Genomic DNA, 23,092 nt, shown 5'->3' on the forward strand with positions numbered 1-23,092 from the left:
AATAAAAAATCGGAGTTTATGCATGTAGTGCCTGCTCCAGCCTTGTCAGATGTAGGCCAATGAGAGGGCCTTAATCTAACCCAGATTAGACTCCCCACCTAAAGGCTGCCATGCTTCCAAGAGCTGGAATAAATCTTCTCATTTAAAGCCACCACAAAAAAAGAACCAGTAACCTCTAATATGCTGAGGGACAACTATTCAATCCTGGAACTGGAACTTGGAAAACAGCATGAATGAAGTATCTAGCTGGCAAGCTTGCCCACATCTGTAATCCTAACACTTTGAGAGGCTAAGGCAGAAGGATCACTTGAGCTCAGGAGTTTGAGACCAGCCTGGGCAATAGGGAGATCCTGTCTCTACAAAAAATAAAAATAAATTAGCCAGGCCTGGTGGCACACACCTGTGGTTCCAGCTACTGAGGAAGTTGAGGTGGGAGGATCACTTGAGCCCAGAAGGTTGAGGCTGCAGTTAGCCATGATTGCACCACTGTACTCCAGCCTAGGTGACAGAGCAAGAAGCTATCTCAAAAAAAAAAGAAGTATCTTGTGTGGACCAGGGGCAATGACTTACACCTATAATCTTAACACTTTGGGAGGCCAAGGCAGGAGGACTGCTTGAGGCCAGGAGTTAAAGATCAGCCTGGGCAACATAGCAAGATTTCATCTCTACAAAAAGTAAAGAAAAAAAAAAATCAGCCAGTACTAACTACTCAGGAGACTGAGGCAGAAGGATTGCTTGAGCCCAGGAGTTAGAGGCTGCAGAGGGCTATGATCATACCACTGTACTCTAGCCTGGGAAAAAGAGTGAGCCTCTGTCTCTTAAAAAAAAGAAAAAAAAAAGGATCCTGTGCAAACGTTTTGGGTGGTGTTCAGTCATTTTATAGAAACATACATGAATTTCTAATAAGACAACAATTAGTACCTTAAAAATGTAAAATATTTAAAAAGTCACTGTGCCCCACTGACAATACTCTTGAGTTTTCACATTCCCTTTGAGGTCTATACAAATTATTCCCAATGTAAGGGCCAGGGACCCATTGGAGAATATACAGTTGTAAGGGGCCTGGAAATACACACACAGAGGAAGTATTGCCTGCAGACTGAATACATTAAAACCCAATTATTACCATGTTGAAGACCAGGAAATTTTGTATGTTGAAAAAGGTCCTCATACTCCAAATAGTTCAAAGCTATGCAATTTAGAAATTAGTTATAATTGGTCCTGTTTCCCAGCATGAATGGAAGAGGTCCTCTTGTGAAATGGGCCCTTATCACTCTGTCTGAGTCAAAATTGTTTTCAACCTCATTAGGGAACTCACGAGACATGCAAGGTGCTGCAGTACCTAACCTACTGCTTGGAGGAATATGGTCAATATTCAGGAATTAGCGTTTCTGAATTGCTATAAGGTCTTTAAAGGAAATGATGCCATAAAAACCCACAGTGTTAGTGTGATAATGATCAGTTTGGACATTTATATGAGAGAATGATGCTTCAAATCAAGTAATTTCAAGGGACTTAATTTACTTTTTTTTCATGTTTTATGGGTTTTACTTTTTCCTAGTTAGATAATTTTCAGAACTGAGTGATATAACTGAAAGATCTTACTGGACAAAGCAATTGACATTCACCAAGGAAGGTGGGGTAGTGTCCCATAACACGGCCCCATTGTGGGTGACAAGGAAGGGAGGCCCCACCACCAGACAGCTCCCTGAGCTTCATGTTAACATGCCACAGTCCCCTCTGTTGTACATGTGGGCTATGGATGGCCAAAAGCACTAGCCAAACAGCAGAAAAAAGAAGCTTCAGGGATCCTAAGGCAGTTTTTAAATTTATTATCATCATTTTAGAAAATACTGAGAATTCTCTGTTTCACCTGTGTACACACACACATGTGTACACAGTTGAGTGTGGCATGAGCTATGAGAGATAACGTTTTGTAGGCAGGAACCTGCCATGTCCCCAAGCACGTGTTCACCGTCACAGAGAGAAGGGAGTGATTACCAATCGTCCCAATACAGCAGAAAACCACACTTACCGGGAGTTAGATGTCTGGGTTTCTAGTCATGGTTCTGCTGCTTTGAGGTATGTCACTTTGTACAAGTAACTTACCATCTCTTGGTAAGAGGCTTGAACTCTTCATTTATAAACCAAGGATGCTAGGCTGCTAGAGGATTGCAAAGCTCCTTCCAGCTCTGATAGTCTAATTTTTTTTTTTTTTTTTGGGGACAGAGTTTCGCTCTTGTCATCTAGGCTGGAATGCAATGGTGCGATCTGGGCTAACTGCAATCTCTGCCTCCTGGGTTCAAGCGATGCTCCTGGCTCAGCCTCCCGAGTAGCTGGGATTACAGGCATGTGCCACCACACCCAGCTAATTTTGTATTTTTAGTAGAGACACGGTTTCACCATGTTGGTCAGGCTAGTCTCAAACTCCTGACCTTAGGTGATTCGCCCACCTCGGCCTCCCAAAGTGCTAGGATTACAGGCATGAGCCACCACAACTGGACTTGACAGTCTATTCTATATGTGCTTTTGCCCAGGATCATGCTAACAACTTGTTTTTGTAGAAAACGGTTATGGAACTAATTCTTATTTCAGAACAGAAAAGATCCAGCATTAAAAAAATTTTTTTAATCTAATTTTTTCACCCATTTACATTACAAATTTGGAACTATAGCATTGAAAGACTGAGTCTAGAACTTCTAACATGACAAGAATTAATGAAGTACCAGGAGAAGAGTATGTTGAGTATTATCTGGAATTTGGATGTACTTTTTCCAACTTTAAATTTCAACTCTATTTGATTCCTCATCTCCATCCCGTATTTACCCAAATTAGTAATTCTTAGAAACAGTTTAAATAAGGTGAAGGAGATCTGTATATATTGATATCTCCTAATTTTTTCATTAAACACTGGCCACTAGGATGATGAACATCGTTGCCTATGTCCTAACATTGCACCTTCAAACAGTCATTTAGAAACACAAGCATTCAGATTTCTCTCTTCCACCATTAATCCACTGGATCCCACAGCCCCAAAGAGGGAGACTATTAAGCTACTTCCTGTTGAAACATCAAAAGGAACTCTGCTCTTGCCACGCTGCATTTCAGTGATGTCTATTTCAAAATATTAGTATCTCTTCTTAAAAAATGAATATTAAGATTAAATAAACCCAATGACACTTCTGGTATCATTTATTTTGATCATAAAATCCTTACCGTGGAGACAGATTTTGAATAATAAGAATGAAGTGGAGCTTGACTAACATTTTGTTACTACTAGAATGCCAGTAAATTTGCATTTTTGCCCATCAAAACCAATTCTCTTTTGCAATATTTATTATGGAAAATTTACTACTCAAACAAGTATTTAACATGTGAAACTGTTAAATATTTAACATACTTACTTCACTATTAAAGATACTTAATTTGAAAACTGACATACTTCTGAGACTGGCATTTTAAACCTGTATGGGCAAAGTTTTTCTAGCAAAGTAAAAAAAATGTACCTCTACACTAAATTCTAAATTTTCCTGTAAAATAATTCATGTCTGCATCTCAAATGATAACATACATACTTACAATGTTTTGCCTTAGACATTCACTTTGTGCATGAACACATATATCCCTACCCTGCTTAATATAAAATACTAGCCAAAAATGCCCTACGCATTGCCTATCATTAAATAATAATAACAGCAACATTAAAGTTTAGGATCAGTAGGAGAAATCTGACAAAAATGGTGATATAGCTCTTGCTTGACTATAAAGGAAAACCAGAAGCACTGTGGGCATGAGGGGCTTGTACCCCGCTAACCTTGTCTTGTATTCATACACTGAATATCTCATTTCTAGAGATAAAATCCCTTTTCCAAGAAAATGTTCAAAGTGAGAAAACGGTTGAAGGTCAACCAAAGTTGAAATTTGTTCAATACAAAATTATCCATTTGAACCTCTATAATCTGTTTTCTGATCTCTTGACTTCACATAAGACACTTTGCGTCAAGGCCTCCAGCCATTTCCGTACTGAGGAAGCCAGTGACTAATAATATTTGAGTTTCACCTTTCTCAGTCCCTTCTTCACTCAGATACATTCAAATGTAGCTTTTGTGAAAGGGAAAAGAAATAAGCAGAAATATTTGAAGATCCCTTTGTAGTTCTTTTCTACAATTATAAAATTATATCCTTAGCTCCTTCTGTATTACCTATAGTCCTTGATCAGTTACCCCATACTTTTCTAACTAATCATCATTTTTTAGTTAGTTCTCTTGTTTTTCTTCCTCAACTGCTTTATTCAATTATAACATTCTTGAGGAATAAACTGAGTAATTCTTAGGTGTACAGGGTGATGTCTTACAAATGTATACAACTACATGACTCCACCCAGATCAAGGTATATAGAAAATTAACCTCCCAATCAAGAATTCCTCAAAGAATCACTATTTTGATTTCTAACACCAAAGATTCATTTTTTCCAGTTTTAAACTTTATATAGATAAGCGTGGGGGGGGGGTTGTTTGTTGTGTTTCTGTTTTTGTTTTTGAGATGGAGTCTCACACTATCACCCAGGCTGGAGTATAGTGGCATGATCTCTGCTCACTGCAACCTTCGCCTCTCAGGTTCAAGTGATTCTCTTGCCTCAGCCTCCCGAGTAGATGGGATTACAGGCACCCACTACCACGCTCGGATAATTTTTGCATTTTTAGTAGAGATGGGGTTTTGCCATGTTGGCCAGGCTGGTCTCAAACTCCTGAACTCAGGTGATCCACCCACCTCGGCCTCCCAAGGTGCCGGGACTAGAGATGCAAACCACCGTATCCAGCCTAAGCATCAGTTTTTAATCTGAAACATCCTAATATCTATCTACAGTGGGATGAAGAAGTATATTGGTTTCATTGAGAACCCGGATTTTTGGCATGACAGAAAAGAAGTAAAGATATATATTAGTAAGTTTAAGTTTTTTAAAAATCCCTTGTTATTTCCAATCTGAATTAGAAATACTAGCATGACCTCAAGAAGCAATTTACTTAAAGGTAAAATTTCCTAACATTATCCTCTGAAAAGGCCTAGAAATAGTGACTAACCAAGTCATTATTTCACCACTCCTTGTGCCCATATTGTATCTGGAAATACCATTTCCATCAGAAGGAAATGCCATTTCCATTCTAGAGCTCCTTAAAGAGATGGTCAATCCCCCAATCCCAGCTCTTGTCTAGTAGGACCATGTTATAAATTAATAGAAAGACAGACAGACAGAGAAGATATACACATACACACATACACACACACACACACACACACACAGAGAGAGAGAGAGAGAGAGAGAGAGAGAGAGAGAGAGAGACAGAAACAGAGGTAGAGACAGAGACAGAGAAAGAGTGAGCTTGGAAGCCAATTGGAAGGGCTCTCCTAGCCAAAAATGAGATAATTAGATAATCAAAAAGAATAATGACTACAAATGAATTGAAACCTACCAAATATGTTTAAGTTTATATGGTTATGATGATCTTCTAAAAAAAGAATTCATTGGTCACCTTTGGAGGTCAGCTAACCAACCCATCTTGAAACTGGTGAATAAAAGAAAAGAATAAAGAATTTATCCTGCTTTTCTATGACACATCATTAGCAGCAGGTAATTGGGGCCTTAATGTGGAACAGTTATTTTTTACGGAATCATTCCAATTAATGAAGAATAATATTAGAATTAGAAGATTACCATTTTGCATCTCCTAATGAATGAATGGAACCTCAGCAATTATCATCCATCGCTGCTGATTACCAAAGCCAGTCACATCCTCTCCAAGTTCTACACAGGGAAATAGATACCCCAGTATAGACTCAAACTTAATTCAAATGGCAAAGGGAGTAAAGCCAAAGTTAATTTTACCATTTGGACTCTCTTTATTCCAGTAAGTTAAAGTAAAGAAATTATGAGTAACTTAGCAATGTCAGCCTGTACACTTTCTTTGGAAATGAAACTGCTGCCTGTCAAAGAAGCCAGAAGCAGTTATAAATTAGTTCATCCCTGGGTTCACTGCTCTACTTAGAAGTATTTTCTACATAAACTCTTATATGTTTCTTCCCTAAAAGCTAAAAAGTAAGCGTAATTCTGACTTTTTTTGGTGGGGTGGTGGTTCTGTGCTCTCTTCCTTCAATCTAAAATAGAGATAATTGAGTTAAAGAATTCAAAGAAAATTCCCTGAAGAAGAAAAACACATTTGGATCCAATTTGACTGTTGGGTCCTCACTGATTTCTTTTAAGTGAAATGAAATGTAAGCTCTGGGTACAGTAATTTAACCACTATTTTGATCATTTCTCTTCTACTTAATTAGCAAAACTGAACCATTAAGTAATCTCATTAAAAATGAAGAGACAGGTAAATGGTTTTGTGGATTTTACAATTATCAGCACTCGACCTTAAAAAGTCAGCACAATCTCAAATGGAATTTGATCAAAAGAGCTCCAAAGATTTGCTTTCTGTCACTCATTTGTCAGAAAATAAAATAACAAAAACATATATGCAGGAACACTTGGGAAAAATAGGGGGCAGGAGGGGTGGGGAACCATCTGTTATATTAGCAAATGACTCAGCTAGCTACAGGCAAACTACTTCACAGTGTGGCATCTCCTCCATTGAAAACCTTCAGAACAAAATCAGCTCTGTCACTGGAGAGGATGATGGATCCCTGATCAAGAAAACTGTTCGTCTCTCTACGTGAGCTCAAGCAATAATGAGAGGAAGCCAGAGCTTGGATTTTCTCAGAGTATCATTCAGAGAATTATTTTTCTGTAACTGAGTTTGGGCTATAGCTCTAGACTCAACAAATAGTATTAAATTCTGGATAAAAAAAACTAGAACTTTACAGACATGAACCTGAATAAAAGAAGCCAGATATAAAAGAACACATACTGAGAGATTTGATTTATAAGAAGTTCAAGAACAAGCAAAAGTAGTCTCCAGTAGGAGGGAAAAAAAAAATCAGAACAGCCCTGGTCTGGGGAGTTGAAAGGAAAAGGGCATGAAGGAATTTTTTGGAGAGACAGAACTATTATGATAGGGATATGAGTTACATAGGTATATCCATTTGTCAAGACTGTATAGCTAAGATAAGTGCTTTAAGCATAGGTAAACTTTAAAAAAAAATTGTTTTAAATCACCATCATTACCATCATGTGCGGCTAAGAGTTGGTGGTTGTATACATGATATAAGAATGGCAGGATAGCAATAATTGTCGTGGCTGAGTGATGGGTACATGGGTGTATAGTATTGCTTGCTCTATACATGTTTGACATTTTCCATGATAAAAAGTATTTTTAAAAAACTAAAGCTTGGCTAGGCGCAGTGAACACACCTGTAATCTCAGCCCTTTGGGAGGTCAAGGCGGGCAGATCACTTGAGTTCAGGAGTTTAAGACCGGTCAACATGGCAAAACCCCATCTCTACTAAACACAGAAAAATTAGCCAGGCATGGTGGCACACACCTGTAATCCTAGCTACTTGGGAAGCTGAAGCAGGAGAATCCCTTGAACCAGGGAGATGGAGGCTACAGTGAGCCAAGATTGCGCCACTGTACTCCAGCCTGGGTGATTGCATCTCAAAAAAACAAAAACAAAAACAAAACTAGAGCTTTAAGCCAGTGCAGGGGTTCACACCTATAATTCTAGCATTTTGGGAGGCTGCAGTAGGAGGATCACTTGAACCCAGGAGCTTGAGACCAGCCTGGGCAACACAGGTAGACCCTGTCTCTACAAATAATTTTTAAAAAATCAACTGGGCATAGTGGTACACACCTGTGATCCCAGTTACTCGGGAGGCTGAGGCAGGAGGATCACTTGAGCATAGAGGTCAAGGCTGCAGTGATTGTGCCACCGCACTCTAGTTTGGGCAAGAGAGGAAAATCTGGTCTAGAAAAAAAAAGGAATTAAAAAAAAATACCACTAGAACTTTAGTTACCTCTCCACCATCGAATAGCTATTGATTCCCTGGGAAAGTCACAACCTTTCTGAACCTCAGTTTATTCATCTGCAAACTAGAGATAATGACCCCTGCATATCTCCTTCAAAATAACCTTAGGCTGTTGCTAAGTAACAAATAAGGCAATTGATATAAAAATAATTTCTACACTGTGAAGTAATATGTAAATATAGCAGATTCGTAGTAATGAGGATTTGTAATTACTCATAGGCCACATTCCTTGTTAAAGAAATCATTAATATATTTCCTTACAACAGAAAAAGTTTATTCACTTTTTAATATTTCCTGCCCCCCCAAAAAAATAGTAATAGAAGTAATATGACAGAAGTATGTATAATACAAATGTTATTTACATTTGGTTACAAAGTATACTATATGATTCATTTTGCATAACTTCCTAAAAATGCAAAAAGTTAAGCCTTTAGAAACTTTGTATCCTTGAACATACATAAACTTGATGGTCAAGAGAAGATGCCGAAAAGTATATTCTAGAAGGAAGTTTGTTTAATATTTTAAATGATCTGGATAATTCACATGTTTATAATTGAGAATCAACCATTATAAAACTCACTGAAGTTTGACCATCCAAAATAATGTTCATTGGTTTATATAAAATTACATTGGGGTAATAGACATTAAATTCTTAATGGGAATTGATTGCACTTAGAAATTGGAAAGCTAGATATTTGGCCTTCCAATGCTAAGGCACATATATATTCGACTCAAGGAAGTCCAGTTAAAAGTAGATATGTGGACCATTTTTAAATTTTTTTTTTTAACTTGTCTGTTAGGCTTAGTCAGGTGACACTATCCATAAAAAACAAGTCATATCAAGAGAGAAAGAGAGAGAGTGAGAGAGAGAGAGTGAGAGAGAGAGAGAGCTGCAGGTGTAATTCTGCTGTAACGTTCTGGTGTAATCCCCAAGAGTCAGAGGAAAAGACAAATAGGTTGGCCTGGTGTGCTGTAGCTGGCTCAGGTTTCAAAGTGAGTAGGAATGCCAGAACGCTGTTTTAAATAAGCACATTATGGTTCAAATACATACTTATAAGAAAATCACTTAGAGAAATTATTTTGCATTAATTTTATCTTCAAAAAATAGGTGTGTGTAAGTGCCTACTTGCAGTGCTCCAGAAATTCTTAAGATCTGGCTTTAGGGAACACATGCCATTCACTTCAGCTCTGCCATGAAATGACCCAGTGAACTCCTCAGGCTGCCTCAGACGCCACATCCACTCTTTTCCACATGACTTCCCTGAGAAGCACTGGCTAAACCTACCAACTGCTGGGTTTCAGGAGCTGCCTGAGGAAGACCATCTGAGCTGCTATTTATGAAATTACTAAACAAAAACATGCTTGAAACTGCCTACTTCCTCTTCCTTTGTTATGGTAGAGGATATTACACAATGCCATAGCAAAGGGGCTGGTCCCCTCGAGATAAATCGAGTCTCTAAGCTAAAATCCCCACTCCAGCCATATCACCCTGTTAGCAAAATCTTCACAATCTAATTCCACAAAATACCAAAGCTATGTCCTAAGTTATATTCCTCCTTACAGTCTAACGTATCCTATCCATGGAAAGGGTCTTTTTTCTAAGGGACTGTGCAGCTTTCTCTAAACACCAACTTGTTTTTTCTAATTCATCACAGAACTGCACAGCTTTTCTACCATCAAAGAAAGCTTCGGTATCAGCCCAGGAAACCACATGCCTGCTCATCCATGTGATCCACCAAGTCAAGAGAGGAGATACCCAAAAGGAGCTGAGCTTCTCACCTGTTTGCCCCTGACTTCCATTTGCCCCTGGGCCCCAGCACAGAAATCAGTCATCAAGGTCAAACCACAGATCCTGTGAATACTAAAGCTTGAATGGATTCCAAGGATTCTGGACCAAATGTTTTCTTCCAAGGTCGTTTATAAACTCCAAAGTTCTAACATTCAGAAAGAAACAGCGTAAACTGTGAAAACAGAAACTGAATGAGAAAAGTGAGTTGGAAAGGAAGCTCTCCAGGATTTGGAATTGAATCATTCTGTCATTCTTCTCCCACAAATCAGTGTATTTTACCAATTTTGTTCCCAACATTCCTCTAAATCCAGACCCTGATATCCCACACCAATACAAAGGAAGTCAAGGTGAGAGATTAGGAACTGGTCTGTAAGAATTAAAGACCAGCTCTGCAGTACCCAACTGCTGAATCAATGGAGCAAAACCCTTAGGGAGTCTCAGCCAGTGGAGGACAACAGCATTGATACCAGAGAAGTACCTGATATAGTTTGGCTGGTCCCCACCCAAATCTCATCTTGAATTGTAACTCCCATAATCCCCATGTGTCATGGGAGGGACCCAGTCAAAGGTAAGTGAATCACTGGGGAGGGTTTTTCCTATGCTATTCTGAATAAGGCACACAAGAACTGACAGTTTTATAAAAGGGCAGTTCCACTGCACATGCTTTGTTTGTTTGCTTGTTTTGAGTCTTGCCTTATCACCTGGCCAGGCTGGAGTGCAGCAGCACGATCTCAGCTCACTGCAACCTCTGCCTTCCAGGTTCAAGTGATTCTCCTGCCTTAGCCTTCCGAGAGGCTGGGACTACAGACATGCACTACCACACCTGGCTAATTTTTGTATTTTTAGTACAGATGGGGTTTTGCCACATTGGCCTGGCTGGTCTTGAACTCCTGACCTCAGGTGATCTGCCCTCCCCTCAGCCTCCCAAAGTTCTAGGATTACAGGCATGAGCCACCACTTCTAGACTGCACATGCTTTCTTGCCTGCTGCCATGTAAGAGGTGACTTTGCTCCTCATTCACCTTCTGCCACGATTGCGAGGCCTCCCCAGCCATGTGAAACTGTGAGTCCATTAAACCTCTTTCCTTTATAAACTGCCAGTCTTGGGTATGTGTTTATTAGCAGCATGAGAACAGATTAATACACTACCTCCTTGAGAATTTCTGTTTCAGAAAGCACCAGTGAATGAGCAGAATAAAACAACAGGCCCCAGAGCTTTTTACAATCACTTCAGGGCACTGTTTAAAAATACTACTTCCTACTCTCTGGCGTTTTAAGTAAGTTCTCCAGGTGGGTGCTAGGATTTGGAAACTAGTGCATTCTACCAGCCATCACTAGCCTGTCTTTCTCAATTTTATCTTGTGTGCCCCCAGAAGGAGTGCCAAATAAAATACAGGACACCTGGTTAAATTTGAATGTCAAATAAATAAGGAGCCATTTTTAAGTATATGTTTCAAATATTGTAATACTAAATAATTCCTTATCTGATATTCAAATTTAATTCTGGTATCTGTCTTAGTCTGCTTTCTGTTGCTTCTAACAGAATACCTGAAATTGGGTAATTTAAAAGAAAAAAGAATTTATTTATTTTATTTTATTTTATTTTTGAGACAGAGTCTTGCACTGTTGCCCATGCTGGAGTGCAATGGCATGATCTTGGCTCACTGCAACTTCCGCCTCCCAGGTTCAAGTGATTCTCCTGCCTCAGCCTCCCAAGTAGCTGGATTACAGGTGCCCGCCACCACACCTGGCTAATTTTTTGTATTTTTAGTAGAGACAGGGTTTCATTATGTTGGCCAGGCTGGTCTTGAACTCCTGACCTCATGATCCACCTGTCTTCGCCTCCCAAAGTGCTAGGATTACAGGCATAAGCTGCCGTGCTGGGCCAAAGGAATTTATTTCTTACATTTACAGACTGAGAAGTCCAAGTCAAGAGGATGCATCTGGTGAGGACCTTCTTGCTGGTGGGGACTCTGCAGAGTCCTCAGGTGGCACAGAGCATCACGTGGCAAGGGAGCTGTGTGTGCTACCTCAGGTCTCTCTTCTTCATACAGCCACCAGTCGTATCCCCATGATAACCCATTAATCCATTAACCCACTCAGGAGGGCAGAGCCCTCATGACTCAATCACCTCTTAAAGGCCCCACCTCTCCATACTGCCACACTGGGGATTAAGTTTCAACATGAGTTTTAGAGGGGCCAAACATTCAATTCCTAGCAGTGTCCAGTATTTTATTTGCAAAATTGGGGAACTCAAAACTCCCAACTCCACTACAATGATGGGTAAAATCAACATGCACATAAAGAGCATACTAACTGTTATGTTCACTTTTGACTTGCTGGCCCTGAGTTTATTCATTGAGAATATATTGCCTGCGGATAATACAGCAAAATATGAGAGTAAGCATAATGATATTACCAGGATAAGATCCATTTCCCCAACTGTAAAATGGAACTAGTTGGACTAGATGTGAAATTCCATTAAATCACTGAATTATTAACAAGCCATTACCCATATCAAATTTAATAATCAATATGTAAAATTCTCATGTCTACTGAAAGGAGTTTCCTCACAGATCAACTCCACTTATCATCTCTGATTCTCCTTCAAAAGCAATTCCTGAAGCCTATTTTCTCATAACAGTAATGACTTCTGCTCATACACAGTGGTTTGAATATTCTCCTTCTATAGAGTCTGTGTAGTCCACTCTGTGGGGAATGTCCATGAGCTGCTGAGAAACCAGTAGTCCCTCATACCAACAACACCAGCGGCCATGACTACATGTAGTGATCCCTAAGGTATTGCTCGCCAAAAGATCATACTATTTTAGTGGAAGATCCAAGATAATTCTAAAATAGGGTTGTGTCATGAAGTTATTTCATCAAGTCAGGAAGGAAAAATCAGCAGACATATAACTCATGCTGACCAAGGACAGTCTAGAAGTATTAGCATTAATTATAAGGATTTACATCTCTCTGCCTATCTAAATTTGGTTTTATCTAAGTGGCCTCAAGTAAACTAATCTTGTTATCTGTGACATACATCAGCATCTAATACAATCATATGTGTTTAACACTGAGGTCCTCTGCAAAATCTGAGTTTAGGCCCTTACCATATGACAAAGTCTCCTATTTTTTTTGTTTTAACCCAATTCATCTACCCTGCTTTAAATGTTTTGGTTTGGGCAATTATGCTAATTATGGCAGCAAAATATGGCCTGTGGGCCAAATCCAGCCCTCTGCTTATTTTATAATAAAAGTTTTATTGGAATACAGCATGCCCATTTATTTATATTTTGTCTACAGCTGCTTTTGCACTATGACGGCAAAACCGAGTAGTTGGCAACAGAAGCTATGGCCCATCAACCCTCAAATATTTATAACCTGGCCCTTTACAGAGAAAATTTGTCAATCCCTACTGTTACTACAAAGAATAGTAACAGTACTAACATTAACATGAGTAAATTAATGTTAGTTAAAATACCAATAGTAACACTATTTTTAAGAAGGAGAAATGAAACTATAACATTCAAGGTTTTACACCTTTTCAGCAACAATTTAAGAAAAAGACTGGTTTCCAACCCCTACACTAGCAATCTTAGCCTATGCCATCTCCAATTGCTCAGAGAGCATTTTTGGTGTAGTGGCTCATACGTCCAACTGTAGTTTTAAAAGAACATCACTCTTCAGCCTCAGGAGTCCTTAAGAATCCAAAGAATAAACATACAAGCATGGAAATATGAGAAAGCATATTTCTTTCTGCTGAGAATCCAGCGTTTCAAAAGGGAAAATTAGACAATGACAAGCACATGCGCAGGATGGCTGCTGCCACCATCATTTGTAGTCTGATGAAAATGCAGTAGAGCGGCAAGAAGAAAATTGTCTCCATTTGGCGCCAGGGCCTATGAGGTAACTGTCACTGTTATAGGAATTTAGAATTTAAATCAACATAGTTCTTCTGTGGCTTCACTGCTTTAGGCAGGAAGAGTGCGTGATCAGAAAGAACAACTGCCGTCAAAACTGAAACTTCTGTGAGCCTTAAAAGATCCCCAACACAGGTGCCTTGGAGGAAAGATTAGATTGCCAGAATGACATATTATAGTTTCTGAGAGGTTCTTGGTGAATACTGTCTCCTCTACAGTAATCAAGCATGAAGGGCCCCTTGTCATTTTCTGCTCCCACAGAAAGCCCTTGCAAGCAGAAATGGCACACTCACAGTTAATGAAATTTTATGCCACAGAAAATTAAACACTGATATTCTTCTAGTTGAGAGGAGCAGAAAGGAAAAAAAAAACCATAGTAACTGTTGCTAAGTCTGACTTTATAATACTGACAGAGTAGATAGCTTACCAAATGAAAACTTTAAGAACTGGGTCTAGTGCAAGGCTTCAGCCCTGATTAGGGATCACAATGGGCTCTCTGACCAGAACAAGAGCAGGAATCTGGCTCTTCCTACCCTCCTTTGATTCTTACTCCTCCAGTATGGATCACCTTCTGTTCCCTGGGGCGCCACTCCTTGTTAGGCTAAAGGTGGCTTCCGTGCCTGAAGGCCTTAGGCTCCTGCTGGACAAATGCAGAGAATCAAACACACACTCACTCTCCTGGACAGGAAAAAGAGACATGCAGCTCATCTCACATCCAGGTGCAACCAGAAAAACATGCTTACACTTTCTTTTCTTTATTCCAGTATCTGATGAATGTCTACCATGGGCTTAAAGTTGAAGTTCAAGGGTGCAAGATAAGACACAGCACCAGCCTTCAGAGGGCGCTAACACGCTAACGGTGGGGACGTATGAGATCAGTAATGCCACCAATGAGTCTAACTAAGATTACAAGTTGGGTTCAGCACCATGAAGGTACAGAGCAGGAGTCTGTGAGAATAAAAGGGAAGTCCTCATTTACAGTGCACGATCTGAGACGGCTTCTGCTCTGTGGAAGTGACGTTTAAAATGAGACCAGGAGGAGGAGCAGAAGTTGTTCAGGTGGAGAATGAAGCCAAGGAGTGTTTCAGGCAGGAGGAACAGCCCATGTGGGAGACCTGAGGAAGGGAAGTGGGGCCTTGTCAAGCAAGGGAGGTAAGACAAGGCTGGGAAGGCAAGCAGCTGCCTTTGTCAGAGTGCTGATTTTTATTTTCTTCTACGTACAATGGGAAGTCACTGGCAGGCTTAGGACATGCGAGTGGAAGATTAGAGCTGCATTTTAAATAGACGATCATGTGAGGACCAGGCCTGAGGAGCAAGAGCAGAAACTCAGGGCAGGAATTCTAGGGCAGGAGATGCTGGCCTGGTCTGGGATAGAGAACAGTGACATTGTCCAAGATATATTTGAAAGATAGAATCGGCAAAAGATATTGGCAAATGAGAGAGAAGGACATACCAAAAATGTCTCCTAATTTTCTGGAGCACGTAGGTAAATAGTGTACCATTTACTAAGATGAGAAATACTTAGGAAGATGCTATAAGATGAAGCATCAAGAATTCAGTCTTGGAAACCAAACAGCAGCAGCATAGCTGTTAAGAGGACAGTCAGATTTACTAACTTCTGTGTTAGTATCCGTGCCTCTGTTTCCATCATCTGTGAAGTGGTAATTACGATAGAACCTATATGGTTGCTGTGATAAAATAAAGCAGCACATGTGAAACCCTGGGCATGTTTCCTGGCATGCAGTAATCTCAGTAAAATATTAGCAGGTGGTGTTCGTATTATTGTGTACTTGAAGTTTGAAATGGCTATTGGTGACCTTAGTAAAGATATCTAGTAGGCAATTAGATAACTTGTCTCAGAACTCTCTCCTACTGGAAGAGCAAAGGATGAAAAATGTTCAGAATTTGAGTATGCTAGTATGAGATTCCAAAAAAAAACCCTTCTAGTTAGGGATTTTATAATAGCAACTGGAGATTTACTTATAAATTGGCTGGAAAGTCAGTCTCGGGTGCCAACAGCATATCGATAACACCGAAGTTGTAGAAAGTAGAAGGACTGATGCACAAGTAAGCCTTAAAGGAGAAAAACTGAGTGCATCAAGAAATGAACCTACATGTATAGAGAGTTCCTTAAACACAGACAGCAAGATGAAAAGCCAAGCAAAGCAAATAGACAGAAAAAGGTTTCTGTACATTTTATTCTATTTTTCCCTCTAAACAGAAGAAAATGGCAATCAATCCTTAAGAGTCAGTAACTTCCTTACATATCAGAGATATATACAAAGTCACACTTGTAAGAATATTCACTGTACTACTATCATAGTGAATAACATAGTGAAAATCAACAATAGAAGATGAGTTAGGTAAAGCATGGTACATCACGTAAAGAAATAAACACCATGCCATACATAAATGATCTATTGGAAAACGTTCACATTTTCTTGGTATGTCAAAAAAGTAGGTCACAAAGTAGCATGTACAACATAATACTTTGCTTAAAAAATACAATGGAGGCTGGACACAGTGGTTCACACCTCTAATCTCAGCACTTTGGGAGGATGAGGGTGGGCAGATTGCTTGAGGGCAGGAATTCAAGACCAGCCTGGCCAACATAGTAAAATCCAGTCTCTACTAAGAAATACAAAAATTAGCCAAGTGTGGTCATGCACACCTATAATCTCAGCTACTCAGGAGGCTGAGGCAGGAGAATCATTTGAACCAGGGAGGCAGAGGTTGCAGTGAGCCAAGATGGCACCACTGCACTCCAGCCTGGGGAACAAAGCAAGACCCTGTCTCAATAATAAATAAATACACAAAATGAAAAATAAAAAATACAACAGGTAATAGAAAAACATGAACGGGACAAACAATACCAGAAAATTAATAATAGTTAATTCTGGACAATGAGATTTCAGATGATTTTTTTTTCTTTCTTTGTATGTTTTTGTTTTTCAAAATGGCAGCATTGAGTCATGTTACTTGTATAAATAGAAATGGAACAAACCATACAATTCTCATCTCTTCTTCTAAAATACCTCACACTGATAGTTCTCATATCCCCAAACCAAAGCCCAGGAGTAACACTGAGATGGAAGACTCAATAGAATCATCTCCATCCGCAGCCTCCCAGCCAAAGGAACCAGACACTGCGGCATACATGAAGAACAGTATTCCCTAGCCCTTCCTTGATAAAACAGATCCATGTTCTCCACCAGTGGCGGTCCTTTCCTAACCCCAAAACAACTAACATTAGGGTTACAAATCAGATTACATGTATGTTTTTCATTGATTTCAACCATACGCATCAAGAAAACAAAATCACAGAAAAACCTGTTATTTCACTGTGAAAAGATAAAACCATATAAACTTTTAAGTTTGTAAATATTCATATACCATCATATCCACAACCAAATCTGAAACTTTATTTTTTTAAAGAAAATACTAAACATTTTTAGAGCACCTTCATTTTCTTACACTACTTTAAAAATTTATCAGGGAAATTTACATTGCCCCTCCACTATGCCATAAGTAAACTTCATAAGACAGGACTTAACTTTCTCACAGATATACACAAAAGAACACAGTCTCCTTATATTCTGGTACTTAGTATCTGTGCCATCTTGGCCAAGTCATTCAGCCTTTCTGAATCTTGGTTTTGTATCTACAAGTAAGGAGAATATAACTTTCCTTGTAGGAGCTTTCAGGTTTGGACAACAGCAGCCACATGGATCCAGAACTCTATGCATCCTTCCCAGAAGACCACATAAGCAAGAAGAGGGCAAGAATCTTCAAAAGACCCAAGCAGTTCAGCATTCTTAGGGACAGAGAATATCACAAACTTTGAATTACCTGTAAATAGAGAAATAAACATGAATTTCCAACACAGCCCTGCTGCTGCTACAAACCTGTGGGGTATAAGGAGCAGGGGAACTGTGAAAAGGGAAACAGGGGCATGGAGAGGATTTGATAAAGCACAGACAAAATACCCCCCAAAGAAAGTGCTGTACTAAGTGCTCACATACCAAACACAGGCCCAAGACTTTGCAGTTCTCAGCACCAGCTACAAGTAGGGAAAGGCCCAAACATGTGAGAGTCTGGAGACTGTGGAGAGGTGCTACTTCTGGCAGTGGCAGTGAAGGAAGAGGGAGAAATTGAAAATATTGCACAGTGAAAGAGAAGCAAGATGCCAGACTCTCACCATCCACCAGCACTGTCCTGGGCCACCAGACATGAGAGCTCCTGAATCAACAAGGGTGCCCATGACATGCCTAGGAATCGAAAAACGTCAGAACAAAACCAAACAGCTTCTGAAAACTCTCCCCACTGAGAAACCATGAAGCAGAAGGAAATTACAACACAGCACTCCAAACTGAATTAAATATCCTCACACAAGCATTTTGGAGAATTAAGAGAAAAACATCTAGAATCAGAAATACAAAAATTGAGAACAGAAATGGACAACAACACAAAAGGAAGAAATGCAATGAGAGTTGATTGAATACAACAAAGAAAACAAAACAGACAAAACCATCTCTTCTTCAGAGCTGAGCAGTAAGTTATAAGGTGCCCAAGACAAAATAGATTTGAGTTGAAATTTAATAAGGAACACAGAAGAAAAGGAGAAAAACAACAAAAGCAGAAAACGGTAAAAAGCTTAAGGCATTTGGGAAATGGTGAGAAGTTGAGTACACAGTAACATGGGGCGGGAGGGGGCTCAGGTTACAGGGAGATGAAATTCCAAGGGCAGCTGGAACCAGATTCATTCATTCAACAACAATTTGGAGTCTACTACATGCAAGGCACAGCTGCTAGTGATTATGAAGGAGTGGCTCTGTCCCTGTAACAAAGGCAAGTGCATAGTCAGGGGCCTTTAATCAAGACAGTGATAGAATCAAACTAAATTGAGAGGAAGGTAACTCTAGAAGCAGAATGGAAGACTTTCTGGAGTGAGGTGAGACCAAAAGGAAGGCTCATTATGAGGCCACAATAAATAATTCTGAGATAAATGCATCAAGGTTTCCTGATGACGTTATATGAAGAAGACACCAAGGGTTTTATTTTGGGAAACTGGGGAATGATTCCATTAATAGACGGAAAGGATTTCAGCTTTATTTTAGGCATGATACAATATGATATAGCCAGACTGTAAGCTCAGGAGAAAGGGGGAACTGAAGATTTGGGGAGTAGTCAGTCACCTACTTGATGGTCCAGGTAGCTATTGCCCATGGAGAGATGGCTCCTAGGTAACTCAGTTCTCATGCCAGGCCATAAAGCAACTCTGGAACTTCAATGCTGAAAGGAGCAGAGTGGAGGAAGAGCACTGGAAGGCACAGAGGCAGGAGTGCAGCCGCAAGAGAAGGTGCCCAGAGCCACAGGGGGGGATGGTCAGGAAATGGTGGCTGGTTCATAGAAGCATAGACTGCATGGAGACCATGTAGAGTGAGGAGTGGAAAATGGGAACTCAGACAGCCCTGGTGATCTTACTGATGCACAGTTTCAGGTTGAGGAGTGAACGGCCTTCATAAAGGAGAAACAGCTAATACTCTCACAGTGAAAGGAAGAACAGAGACAAAAAATGGTGACATGAAAGCAAAGTGGGATCAAGGAAAAATCTGGGAGTGAAGAGACAGTGAGAGCTAGTGGTAAGGTCAAGACTGAAGAAACACTGAAAAGAGGAGATAACTGATGGAGCAATCCAGGAAGGGGCCAGGAACCAGATGGAGGCTACCAGGCCGGCTTCCAGGGTCTTTTCCAAAACTATGAGAGCAGGGAGTGCAGGGCCTTTGTGTGGAATACTCTTAGGCCACCATCCCAGGGCACATAAACATCAGCCTTTCCCTTCTCTAATATTCCTATATGATGTACTATGGAATCTAGAGCTGGGACTCAGAGCCCAAGACATGGCTCTGCATGCCAGTTCTCCCATTTCCCAGCTACACACCCTTGAACATGTCATAAGTCATCTCAAGTTCAGTTTCCCCAGCAGTGAATGAGCTATAACAATACCAGCCCCTCTCCTCCTCCACCTGCTCCAAAGGCTTATTGTGAAGATCAGATGACACGGTATAGGTGGATGTACCCTTTAGTCCACACAGCATAAATTATTGGATTGGTATCTAATTATCCCACATACACTTCTTTCCCACCACAGGTAGCATTTGTTCAATTTGTGGTGCATCCCACACTGGGTCTAGCATAGTATTTTGTACTCAGATTGTTTAACACACACTGACTTGGAATAAACACCAGCCTCCTCTTAATGAAGTGTGTGCAGCTGAATTCTTTCTATGTCCCCATATCACGGCACAGTGAAAACATCATACTTAAACCTGGGGTAGGTTTCCAGCATGCATTTTTATTAAGGCTCCTAGCAAATAACAGAATTCAACTATACACACTTTGTCACAGCATTTTCAAATGAGCAGAAGTGCAATTATGAAAAGGTTGCCAATCACCACCCTAAGTCAATGATTTTTTTAAAAAATTAAGAACAGTAAGAAATCACGTTCCAAGCACTTTTGGCCACTGGGTCTAGAGAAGGCATGTAGTGAAAATTAACCAGCACATTTAGGCTAAGCAAGGAGGCAGGCATTCCTCAAACAGCTCTGATGTGACGGAAACCCACTATAAATGAAAGACACGTTTGAGTTCTGTCAAATCATTGAGTAAGAAGTTGCTGTAGTATAATCTATCGTGTCACTTTACATTTGCATCCCTGTTACCCTTGAAACGGAACATACGCTGGAAAAGTATATTTTAATATGGTTGCTACAGCCTCACTTACCATTCAATCAAAATCTTTTTATTACGGAGATAATACAGCATCTGTAACTTAGCACATTGCTGGGAGAAAATAACACGTGGAGAAAATATTTTTCCCACTACTAAAGCAGGAAATTATTTTTGCTGTTCTGTACAGTACAGTAGGGCTCACTCATACATTTTAAACAACCTAGCTAAGTTCATTTTTCCATTTGAAGGAAGTCTCAGTAGTGATTTAAAATTAAATTGTTAACCAAGTGTCAGAAACCATGAAATAAGCATAAGCAGTAGTCCTTCCGTGCACAGCAAATGCCAGGATATTCAGAATCACATAAAACCATAAAAGCATATCTAGCAAATGCCTTCCAGTTGAGAAGGCTACCTACTATCTTTAACAACCAAGGGGAAAAATTAAGAATATGATATTATTCTCTTTTTATAAAAAGACATTCATTTATTCATTCTTGCAGATAAACACAGAATCCCTAATATGTGCCAGACACGGTACTAGGAACTGGGGATCAGGTGTTAAACCAAAAGAACTTGTCCTTGTCATGGACTTACAGGAGAGATGGATTAAATTATTAAATAAATAGCTAAGCATATGATTACAAATATTAAACATGAGAAGAAAAAGCGCATGGCATTAGGAGAAAAAATACAAGAAGAGGACCTAATGTATAATAGTTCTAAGGGAGGAGAAGGCTTCTCAGAGGAAGTTACAATGAAGCGAAGTCTGAAGGGCAAACAGAGGGAGCAGTATGTGCAAAGGCTCTGAGGCAAGAGGCGCTGGGTGTCTCAGGAACTCAAAAAGACCAGCGGAGTTTGAGAAGAGTGTGTAAGGCAGAGGAGGGCATGAAATGAGGTGGTGGTAGGTGTAAGCAGGAGACAGATAATTTGGAGCCAATAAAGGATTTGGGTTTTTTTCTTCTTCTTCCTTAAGTGCAATGGGAAATGGTGAAAGACTTTAACCAGAGCAGGAAAAGGATCAGATTTGTGTTTTTAAAACAATGAATGGAGGAGAATGAGAAAGAGGGAAGCTACAGCAATGAAGTTGGGAGAAGGGGATGAGTTTGGACTATATTTTGGAGATGAATGGATAGGGCTAAGCCATATTGGGTGGGCGTGGGGGAAGTGCAGGGATGGAGACAGGCACCAAAGGTGATCCTGGAGTTTCTGACTGGAGCAACTGATTGAATGGAGTGGCTTCTACAACAGGAACAGCAAGAGGCACAGGCTTAGTTGGCAAGTACAGGATCAAAAGATTGGTTCTGAACAAAAAACTAAAAAGTTAAAGATGCCTTTGAGACTTTCGTATGGAAATGTCAAGTACATGGTAGGATTAAGTGAAACAGAATGAAGCACATGTGCCATTTCACTCTTGAGACCTATTTTAGTAGCTTAAAACTGTCCTACCTTCTTTGAAGGTGTCATTCCCAGCTTCCTACTAACCTCTGGATATCCTCCACTCCCATGCCAAGGAGCAGGCCCAAAGGATGGGGATACAGGGCCTCTCTAAGAACTGTGAACAGGGCTCATCCTCAACTACAGCAATTTACATACTGAGAATATACAGAAGTCTATCAACCAACTATACAGAGTTATCGATTTTATACATTTTTATATATGTTGTTTATATTTTATATTTATTTAAAAAGTGTTAATAAAATATATGAATTGTGTAATTTTAGTATATTAAATATATGTTATAAATAAACCACATAAGAAAAAAATGTGGGTGAAATTTCTAAGGCTTTATGTGTATATATATATTCCTTCATAGCTCTCTTGTAGAAACAATTTTAAATTCACAGCTTTTTTAATTTTTTGGACAGGCTTTAGATGATTAAGTGAGGTCATCTACCATTTCTTTGATAAAAGCTTAAAACATTGATATCGTATTCACATTTTGGCCAACTGGTAGTATTTTGAAAAGCACTACCAGAAGGTATAAAATCACTGCATCAACCATTGACTCAGCTACAGGTTGTAAGGGACTCCTAATTCAAATCTAATTCCAGGGTTGATTTTTGTGTGTTTTTTTTTTTTTTTTTAAATGAAGGTATCACAATTCAAAATCTTTTGTTCAATGCAAAACTTCCACCAACTTAAGTAAAAGCAAAAACTGCAGAAGCAGACTCACCGTGCTTGACTCTTGGCAGGGTGACATTTAACACCAGCAAGACTGCCAAATAAAAAGATGATGTCATCCACATCTGCTGATGCACGGGGAAAGGAGGAAAGAGGAGGAGGAAACAGTGAAGCCAAGGGAGATGTGGGAATTGGGATTACATTTTTTTCTAGAAAGTAGGCTACTGAACTAGACAACTACATAGAAAGGTTCCTGGGAACCAGTAAAGAAAGGAAAGGCAGGTACTTTGAGATGATGTCAAATGAGTCAAATAATATTGGTTAAGGGGGTAAATAAAAGGCAGAGTTCAGGTGTGAGTAATTAAGAACACCAAGTGTTTCCTTTTCTTTTTTCTGAGAACATATTTTCCACATCAAACCCACTTAAAAATAGTTCTCAACCACACTTTCACAACATATATAGTCATGTACATGTTAATGACAAGGATACGTTTTGAGACATGTGTCTTTAGGTGATTTCATCATTGTGTGAACATCATAGAGTGCACATACACAAACCTAGA

The 23,092-nt window shown here is 39.7% G+C and overlaps 1 protein-coding gene across 11 annotated transcripts in view; it reads right to left on the bottom strand.

Moving 5' to 3' along the window:
• The window catches only part of OSBPL6 (oxysterol binding protein like 6), a 140,236-nt gene extending 130,339 nt beyond the window's left edge, over nucleotides 1–9,897 (bottom strand). For 3 of the 11 annotated variants that reach the window (XM_064373308.1, XM_064373307.1, XM_064373310.1), the window contains exon 1: nucleotides 9,745–9,895. The gene's annotated coding sequence lies outside the window, so the exon portion shown is untranslated. Of the gene's footprint in view, nucleotides 1–9,744 lie in introns of all 11 variants that reach the window. The other 8 variants (XM_064373304.1, XM_064373303.1, XM_064373313.1 and 5 more) reach the window with 5 other exon arrangements.
• Between the last annotated feature and the right edge of the window lie 13,195 nt (nucleotides 9,898–23,092).

The sequence above is a fragment of the Aotus nancymaae genome, unplaced genomic scaffold (genome assembly GCF_030222135.1).
Source record: "Aotus nancymaae isolate 86718 unplaced genomic scaffold, 86718_ANA_hifiasm-v0.15.2.pri h1tg000008l, whole genome shotgun sequence".
Taxonomy (NCBI): Eukaryota; Metazoa; Chordata; class Mammalia; order Primates; family Aotidae; genus Aotus; species Aotus nancymaae.